Source organism: Miniopterus schreibersii, assembly GCF_964146895.1.
Source record: "Miniopterus schreibersii genome assembly, chromosome: 18".
Classification (NCBI taxonomy): domain Eukaryota; kingdom Metazoa; phylum Chordata; class Mammalia; order Chiroptera; family Miniopteridae; genus Miniopterus; species Miniopterus schreibersii.
Genome location: NC_138121.1, coordinates 35,884,309 through 35,894,014, shown reverse-complemented (window position 1 = coordinate 35,894,014; position 9,706 = coordinate 35,884,309). Strand labels below are relative to the sequence as shown.

The 9,706-nt window shown below is 50.2% G+C and overlaps 1 pseudogene across 1 annotated transcript; it reads right to left on the bottom strand.

Annotated features, from left to right (window-relative positions):
* Window positions 1-6,849: 6,849 nt before the first annotated feature.
* LOC308548066 (large ribosomal subunit protein eL14 pseudogene) lies at window positions 6,850-8,553 on the bottom strand (annotated as a pseudogene). Its single transcript has 2 exons — window positions 8,550-8,553; window positions 6,850-7,414 (listed from the first exon to the last, which is right to left on the bottom strand). The product of its transcript is annotated as a large ribosomal subunit protein eL14 pseudogene (transcript).
* Between the last annotated feature and the right edge of the window lie 1,153 nt (window positions 8,554-9,706).

Below are 9,706 nucleotides of genomic sequence, written 5' to 3'. Positions count from 1 at the left end.
TTGTTCTTTCTAGGCACACCTCACCAGGCGCGCTGGGCCTCACCCCACCCACCTCATCCCTGCGGCCGTGGGCAGGGCCAGGGGCCCGGGGGACCACGCAGGAGAGGGGGCTGCCTGCAGGAAGCGTCTGTAGCAGACCCAGAGCTGGGCCTAGGCCCGGGGCCGGGGGCCGGGGGCCGGGGGCCGGGGGCCGGGGGCCGGAGGCCGCGGTGCCAGGAGGTGGGCTTGGAGGTGCAAGTGAGGCTTTTCCTGAGATTGAGCTCAACACCCCAAGACCGGCGAAACCTCCCGCTTGGGATGCTCTGTGAAATGATTACGTAAGTTATAATCACCGGTGCTGCGAGTTTTTAAAGCGTCTTCAGAGGCCTGGCTTTCTTTTAAAAAAACAACAAACGTATTAATTTGATGTAACTTTCATGGAGGCAGGAAAGACACCGCAGGGACACTGTTGTAACTGAAGCCATTGCAAACTGTGCTTTCCGATTGGACCGCTTATTTTCTCTCTCTCTTCTTGCCACGCTTTGTTCCCTTTTTCACAGTTAAATGCATGTGTCGGAAAGACTGCTTTCCAATTTGCCCATTCTCCTGAGCGCCCTGCTCCGGTGCTCAGAACTATTACCCGAGGCGTACCTGGGACACACGCAGGACCGCTGGGCGAGCGCCCCACCCTCCGTGGCTTCCCCTCGAGCTCTGTCCCCTCTTGAAGTTTACGTCCCGGCGGCCCTGGCACAAGCTGACAGTCTCCAGCCCTTCCCGAGTTCCAAAACGTCTCCATCCCGTGTCCCTGGCTTCTCGCCGTCTCTGTTCGCGTGGCGAATGCTCCCTGTGCGGGCTGATTTATGGCGGCATTAGGGAAAACTTCACCGAGGGTAGAAAACACGGCGTCCCACGCCTGGGCCCGATCTCACGTTATCGGAGATTGCACGTGCGTTTTACAACCCCGGTGCCAAATTGGAATCAGGGTGATTTGCGCATCAATCTCCCGGATAAAATCAGGGCAGCTCTGTTGCAGTTTGACGGCTTGACCTTCCTGGTGCCTTTGGCTGGTCTGACTTGTCTAAGTCCCTTGGACAATTACCCAGGGGCCAGTTGGGAAACGCAGCAATAATGGCCAGAGCTGGGATCCCCAGCTGTACCTAAAGGCTTCACCGCTCACAGGGAAGAGAGAGAGGGAGGGAGGGAGAGAGGGAGGGAGGGAGAAAGAGGCAGGCGGCAGGCCTCTAAGGAACCCAGGTTGCTGGCCCAGTGGGGAGCCTGGGGCCATTTCGTGCTCTTCTCCTGCACCCTGAACGCTAGAACATGTAAAAAGCACAAGGTTGAGTCTTACAAAGAGCTGGCCTCAGAGGCCTGGTGCAGGCCCTCCTGGCCTTATTTACAGTCCCAGGCTCCGAGCCCTGTGGGTCAGAGAAGTGATGAAGTTTCTGAACCAACTGGATGAGCAGAGGCAGGACTGAACTCAGTGGCATCCGTCTTACCACCGCCCGGCTGGGTTCTCCTTGATGTTCATCGAAAATGTTCGGAGGCCTCCTGAAAGCTGTCTCCCTCAGTCAAGTTCAGATCTTAACCCCAAATTTCCAGGGATGCCTTCACAAGAGCCCAGCAGGGTTAAAGATATTTTGAACAGACTTGTGGAAATTATAGATTTTTAGAACCTAAAGGCTCTTGAGTGATGGTCAGAGGGTGTATTTAGGATAAATATTTTCAAGTCCGGGGTTTATGCCTATAATCTCAGCTTCTCAACTTATATTTAGCCCAAACTTCTTTTGAAAGTAATTCCTTCTCTTTGATTCTGCCCCTTTCATAGTCCCGGGAGGAAGCTCGGAGGGCTCTTCAGATGGCAGGGCTGCTCTACAAAGCCCTTTAAGATATGCTAATGTACTGGGCTGATTATTAAGATAAATACCTTGTGTTGGAAACTGGAGTTAATTATAATATATATAATTAGTTGCTGGTCAGCCTAGAAGTTATAATTTATTGTTCCCTAATTTGCATTTATTATCAAAGATATTTAATTTAAAGGAATTACAAAAAAAATAACCTGATTTGAGTGGTTATGGAGATGGTGGGCATTTAGCAAACTTCAAAACTCTTTTTTTCTTCAAACTTTTCTGAACCCATTATATACAATTTCAGGAAATAACACACCAACATTAGGAGACGACTTGTACTCGTTGATTACAAAACGGGAAAGCTGTTTTTGTAAGAAGAAATGCCGCTTTCTCTTCCAGGGACCTGATGTTGGACACTAGGCGAGCTGCGGGATCCGTGGGTGCGGTGATGGAGTCGGGTGAGAGGGTGCCGAAAATACTAGGTGCATTTCCCTCCAGTAATCGTTTCTCCTGAGCAGTGGAAAAGAGACCAGCAAACTGCTGTTCTCGACAGACACAGCACCTTGTGTTCCGGCAGATTCCTGCGCCCTGTCGCAGTGTCTCCAGAAAGCCCCGCTCGCTCTTCTAACACAGGTTCCGACTCCTTGATGGGGCGCCCGCGGGGTTTCACTCTGGGCTCCTTCAGCCGCGTAGAAGCGGCTTCTACATCCCTCTGCCTCTGAACTAATCGGCAGCCTTCAGCCCTCTCACCTCCCAGGAACACTTTTTTATTTAAATTTATCTTTATTGTTGAAAGTATTGCAGATGTCCCCTCTTTTTCTGTCATTGACCCCCTCCACCCTGCTTCCGCCCCCTCCCCAGGCCTTCATTGCACCATTGTCCATGCCCTTGGGTTGTGCATAGATGCATATAAATTCTTTGGTTAATCTCTCCCCCTGCACCCACCTGCCCTCCTCCATCTCTCTGACATTCGTCCGTCTGATCTATGCTTCCATGTCACTGAATCATTTCTGTTCATCAGTTTATTAAGTTCTTTAGATTCCACATATAAGTGAGATCACGTGGTATTTGTCTTTCTCTGCCTGGCTTATTTCACTTAGCATAATACTCTCCAGGTCCATCCATACTGTCCCGAAGGATACGAGATCCTTCTTTACAGCTGCGTAGTATTCCATGGTGTGAATGTCCCACAGCTTTTTTATTCACTCATCTACTCATGGGCACTTGGGCTGTTTCCAGATCTTAGCTATTGTAAGCTGCACTGCTATGAACATAGGGCTGCATAGATTCTCTCTGAGGAACCCTCCTTTTAATCAATGCAGCCACACTTTGACTTGCTGCAAGTTAGTCTGACATGTGTCCGCAGAGGAAGGGACATCAGCGTTCTCCTTCTTGGGGACCGTCTGTCCATCCCATGCTCATATCTGTAAGGATACACCTCTCAGGTTTGTGTGCCTTTTGAGATTGTCCTTGAGCCATCTGGACATTGTTTCGGAACCCGCTGAATGCCGACATTAGAATGCTGTTCTCTCACCTCCCATTTCTCCAGCAGTCAGAAGCAGGGTGTTTGATTTTATGGCTTCACAGTCAGATTAGGTGACTTGAGTAATTCTTCCTGTGGACAGAAACACTGCTTTCTTATTGAAGGAGAGTTTGGGGTGTGGATGGGGGAAAGCTCTTTCAGGACAAGACCCCAAACCACCCTTGTGGGTTCCCAGGGGAGCTCCCGAGCAGGGTGATGTACTCTGGACACCTCCCAGTCATTTCTGCCAAGGGCCTGGCTCCCCCTCTGCTCAGGAAGTCCCCGTGTGCAGTGCTGTGCCAAGGGTGGTGTGCATGCAGCTAGGGGGGTGTTGACTGCAGAGAACCGAAAAACAAATACCAACAGCGGCCTCCCTTTGATAATCCCCATAAGCCAGCAATTCTAACGTAAGTGATAAAGCACTAGTGTCCTGCGGCAGAGGGTACTTCAGTAACACGCACGCTGACTCTGGGTGGGGTTTGGTGAGGAGTCCAGATCCCCATTTCCACTGCCTGCCAGGGGCTCAGAGCTGCCTCCTTCCCTGGAGAGTCTGCCCCGTCCTTCCCGAGCAGCTCACGGCCGGGGGTGGCCGGCCATCGGGAGACGGCCCGAGGGAGAGCTCACCGTTCCGAGTCTGCGCCTCCGCGGCCGAGCTTGCGCCGCGCTCCAGGCCGCACCCTGGCTCGGCCCCTCTCCTATCTCTGCTCCTTGCCCTCCCTCTAGCATTCCTGCCACAAATCCCATGCATTCAGATTCCAGTCGCAGGCTGTGCTTCCAGGGAACCCTTTTGAAGTCATTTGGCTTCCAGGCAGGCATGCTCTGCATAGGGAGATAATTTGGCCTCTCATTTCCCAAGGTCCACCTTCGATCCCAAAGCATTCAGATGTCTAATTTCTTCTTGGTTTACAGATGCAAATGTGCAGCCAATACTGTTTTGGACTTTTCAGGTGCAGTCAGTGTCGTCCGTGGGGCTCTCAGCTACAGAGCTCTGTGCTCTCGAGGATGTTAGAATTCTCTTCTAAGGGCTCTGTTTGAAGCCCATGGCCAGCCTCTGGGAGACGGGCTAATAGTTTTGTGGCCAGACAGCCCTGGGTTCAGTCAGGCTGCCATTTGCTGCCTGTGTGGTATCAGGCAAGAGAGGAAGCCCAGCTGGTAAGACACGGGGTCAGTGTTGAACCCAGGAGCTGCACCCCAGCGCCCCTGCTTTTCCCCACTGTCCTGACTAAGGATGGACAGACCTGCAGTGCTCAGCACAGTCCGCGGCTGCTCATAAAATGGTATGAAGATGATTATCCCGCAGATGAGATGACGAAGGCAATAATGACGATAATGATGGCAATGGGCCGAGAGACCAAGATTCAGGCATCTAGATAACAGAGCAGGAGGCCAACTGAAATTCCACAGATTCCTCCCCAAGGCTCCTCCTGATGGGAAAAAAAAGACAAAAAGCCAAAAACCAAAAATCCCTGGGTTCCTGGAATGAGCACTGGTCTTGGAGTTCGAAGGCCTCACCCTCATGAGATGCCGACTTTGGGTGAGTTCGTTTATCTGAGCCTTGGTGTGCTCATCTATACAATGGGCGGAAACGTCAGGGTTACACAAAAAGAGGTCCTGGGGTCAAGTGCTTAGCGCCGTGCCTGGCGTGGGGGGGCGCAGCAGAGCTCTGACGGTTAGAGCAAGGCCGCGTCTTGGGAGAGGACTGAAGGGAGAGTCTGGGGAGCAGCAGTGCATGCAGCTCCCACAGGGGTGCCTTCAGGGAGCAGGTCAGGGTAACTTGCAAGAACCCCTGGGACCCGCGGACAGGGCCGTGTTGGCTCTTGTGATGAGGACTTGCTGTTTCCTTGAGCTTGCAGCGCCATTTCCCTGCATTCCAGGCCTCAGTAACCTGAAAGTAATGCCGGGGGGGCTGGGGCTTTACTCTGTATTGCTCACGATGCACTAAAACAGTGCCTCGCCCACACCAAACATTCAATAAATATTGTTGAAAAACTGAACCTTATCAAGAGCCAGGACCGAACATGGCAGGAACAAGCACTCATTAGTTGCCATGGGGCCTTAAAGTATGTCCTTTCTCTGCTCTGTGGCTTTGGAAAAACCAGCCCAATGGACTCCACCCACCGAGCCTGTCAATCAAACCGGCTCTGCTCCACCGGGCTGGGATAATTCCATGGACTCTTACTGGATCTTTGGGATGTAAGAGCTGTGAAATTAATTTGAAAAGAACAACGTAAGGAGGATTAGCTAGTCCTAGTGTTTGTAGTAGAAACTATTCCTAAAAACTATGCAGCATATTTTTTTTTCTCTTAGAAATTTAAAATTTAAAAACACCTTTCCAAATAAACTCTTGGAGTAAGAAGTCAAAACTGACGTAATATAATCCACTGTAGATTAATGCGCCATGAGCCGGAGCCTATGGGGTGTGGCTAAATTAGGACGCAGGCAACAATTTACAGCCGTGATGGATTTACAAAAACATAAGATTGGAAATACACATTCTGAACATTCAACTCAAGAAGCTGAAAACAAACACCACCAGCAATACCCACATTCACACACACACACACACACACACACACGGGAGAAAACAATTTTCAACTGAATTTTTTCATGGAAAAGTCTCACGATAGTGAGACACAGCTATACCAAGAGATTTCCTAAACGTGTTCACCAATTTGTACATTTTCCACTAATCAATGACTTGTAATTATATATTGCCCTATGCAGAGTGTGAAGCTTTCCAAAGGATAGAGTCTTTCTATACCAGCCAGCCTCGCTTTATTTTATCTAGGCTGTTTTTGGGAAAATGCTGATTGAAGAGGATGACCAGGGTTGTGGAGAGAGCGGAGGGCTCACCCTTGACCAGGCGAGGAGGCATTTGCCAGGCGCAGTTTGCACTATGTGGTGTGGGCACATACGAGGACACGGAGACCTGTGGGGAAGAGGGACCCTCAGCCAGCAGCCGGGATTTTCAGGGACGCGGCTTCCTTGTCTCCTTCTATTTCATAATTAATCTGATGACTCATAGGAGACCAGACTCCCAGCTCCCCGAGGACATCATCTAAACAGGATGTTGGTGATTGAAGACCAGTGGGAAACCCTATCTGGTTACAGCGAAGGTCTCAAACACGGCTTCTTTAAGTGGGACCTGACTCTGGCTCCTGTTCACAACAGCCACTCAGAGAACAGGGTCAAACACCCTCTGATGTTTTCACTATACTCTGGATCGTGCCTGTACCTCCCTCCTGCCAGGAGGAAGGGCCAGGAAACGGGGAGCTTTCCAAGCCAGAGTCTTCAACCCGTTTGTGGGGCTGCGGGACCACACACGCCATGGACTGGTGTCAGGGCCTCTGGGTGTCTGTGAGTCTCCCCTTGGATTAGATACACCACCAGGTGTTGGCATCTGTAAACTTATGTGTCCAACAAGGTGTCTACCAACTTATTCAACCTCTTTTTTTTTTTTAAAGAACTTTACTGCTTTTATTATGCCTTCTTATGTTCTCACGTTTTTTTGCCAGATGCCTTGGGAGCAGGTGCTTTCCGGGCTGGAGCTTTCGGACCCTTTTGGGCTTTTGGAGGTGCTCCTCTGGCCTGCAGGTTTCTGGGCGGGAGCCTCCTTGCCTGCTGAGCTCACCTTTTCTTGCAGCTGCACCTTTCGCAGCAGCAGGTGCTTTTTTGGGAGAAGCTTTCAGGAGAGCTGCCTTTTGAAGCTTCCTGACTTTCTTCGCTTTCATGGCTTGGTAACGATCAAAATCTGCCATCTTGGCTTTCTTTTCTCTGGCTTCAATCTTCTTGGCCCGTCTCAGGACTGCCGCCCATTTCGTGTGGATATGTGCCATCTGCCAGACTTGCCGAACATACTTCTGGCGGGCGCCGTGAGGCACTTGGGTGAAGTCAGCGAGCTGCATGCGCTTGAAAGGCACGGCCTGTCTCCTTCCTCGAGTGCGAGGCCCATCAACCAAAGCCCTGCGCTGATCGATAACATCCACGATCGTGACCGGCTCCCGGGCATGAGGCCCAAAGGAGGCGCAGGCCACCCGGCCCGCCTCCACGGAACGCCTGGACACTGTTGGCGGCGCTCAGCGAGAAGCTCAACCTCATTTTTAAAAAAATTATCTTTAATGTTGGAAGTATTACAGATGCCCCCCCTTTCCCCCATTGGTCCCCTCTGCCCCACGTCCACCCCACCCCTGACCCTCCTCACACTATTGTCTGTGGGCATGGGTTATGCACTGATGCATGTACAACTTAGTCAACACCTCGAAGCTTTGTTGTCTGTGTTTTTGATCCATAAAATGGGTAAAATGAACCTGTCTTAGTCTGTTCAGGCTGCTATAACAAAATAGCCCAGACTGGGTGGCTTATAAATAATAGATATTTTTTTCTCACAGTTCTGGAGGCTGGAAAGTCCAATCTTGGGGCTCCAACATAGTTGGCTGGGGGACCTCTTCTGGTTACTAGATTTCTTTCTTTTCTTTTTTTTTTTTTAAATATACCTTTATTGATTTCAGAAGGAGGAAGGGAGAAGGAGAGAGAGAGAAACATCAGTGATGAGAGAGTCACTGATCGGCTGCCTCCTGCACACCCCGGGGGGTGGAGCCCGCAACCCGGGCACGTGCCCTGACCGGGAATCAAACCCGTGGTCTCCTGGATCCTAGGTCGATGCTCAACCGCTGAGCCACACCCAGCCGGGCCAGTTACTAGATTTCTTGTATCCGTACAACAAGTGGTGGAAGTGGGTCGGTGGAAGGGGTTTCTCTGGGGTCTCTTTTGTAAGGGCACTGATCCCATTCATGAGGGCTCCACCCTCAGGACCTAATCACCTCCCACTCACCTCCTAATCTTATCACCTCGGGTGTTTAGGATTTCAACGTGTGAATTGGGGAGGACACAACCACTCAGCCCACAGCACTGTCTCTGTGGTCACTTTCCACAAGGAAATTGCATAGGGCATTCAGATGCATGCCTGGTTTATGCCAAAACTCAAACTAAATGGTAGCTCTATGTGACTTACCCCTTTGGCACCAATTTTCTCATTTGCAAAACAAGATAAACGATACCCATCAAATCCTACTTGGGAAGGGAGTTTAAATATATAAGGTTGAGTCATATGAAATCATCGCTATTTGATTACTTTTGACCTATACAAACAGCAACTTGATGTGGGTCGGTTGGATGAAATATGGTACGTCAATTCATACCCATAGAGACTTATAACTAACTGTAAATACGAACTGTTACTTTATTCCCCCTGCACTTTCTAGGTCCCCAGTGAAGGCACAGCTCAGAGAAGTGACAAGATGGAATTATGGCTTTTTTCCCTCTCTTTGTTTCCTGTTACGTTCTTCCCTCCTTCTGCCCCAACTTGCCCATAATCATATTTTGCAGGGCTCAGTAGCCAAGCTCCGTTAATCAGAAATAGCCCGTAGAAGAGTTGCTATTCTCTGTGTTAAGTTGTTAATTGATTTGATAATTGCCTGGGAGACACACACAGACATACACATACGCAAAACCGATGTCAGGCCACAGGCTCTCTCTTGACAGTAAGATGAAGATGTTCTAGTTATTGGAACTCAGATGTCACCTAGAAGAAAAAGAGAAGGGACCGGGAAAAAAGAGGGGGGTGGAGCCAGTGTGGCGGGGGAGGCAGGCCATCCTTCCTGGTTATCAAGCAAAATGACTCCCCAAATATGACAATAAATCATGGTGGGAATCAATTGGACGGGAGGCCACTGCTCCACGCTGATAATGCATCAATCAATATTTAATGTTTACACTTTAATTAATCCACACACCGGAAGCATTCTTTCAGTGACAGAAACAAAGGGGTGAGAAATAAAACACCTTTCATATCAAGGAGCGGTGAGCGCACTGCCTGTCTGGGTGGCTTTGATTGGACCTGTCATTGATCACCTTGGGCCTCGACAGCCTCCAGGTCGCATTTGGATATAAAGCTAACGTGGGGGAGGGGCCAGAGGTGTCACATCGGAGGGGAAAGACTGTGACTTCCTTGGAACTGCCGGGGAATATGGATTCCGGAGAAGGCAGAACAAAGTCAGATAAATATTGGATTCTAAACGTGGGTGACATCTTCTCCCCGGAAAAGACTTCTGTCTGCAGAGCGCGATCTATATATAACTCTGGGGGAGGTAGGGGAGCAGGAAAGACGTTTTCCCTCTGTTTTGGAGAGTCCAAGTGTCGTCTTGGACACGCAGATCCCAGGACTGGTTCACAGCACTCGTGGCCCATCGGCATGTTTTCCATACTCTGGCCTCCCTCTTAACAAGCATTTAAAAATACCTGCGCCCACATTGACTCTCATCCGCACACAGCTGCACACGAATCTGTGTGAGCTGCG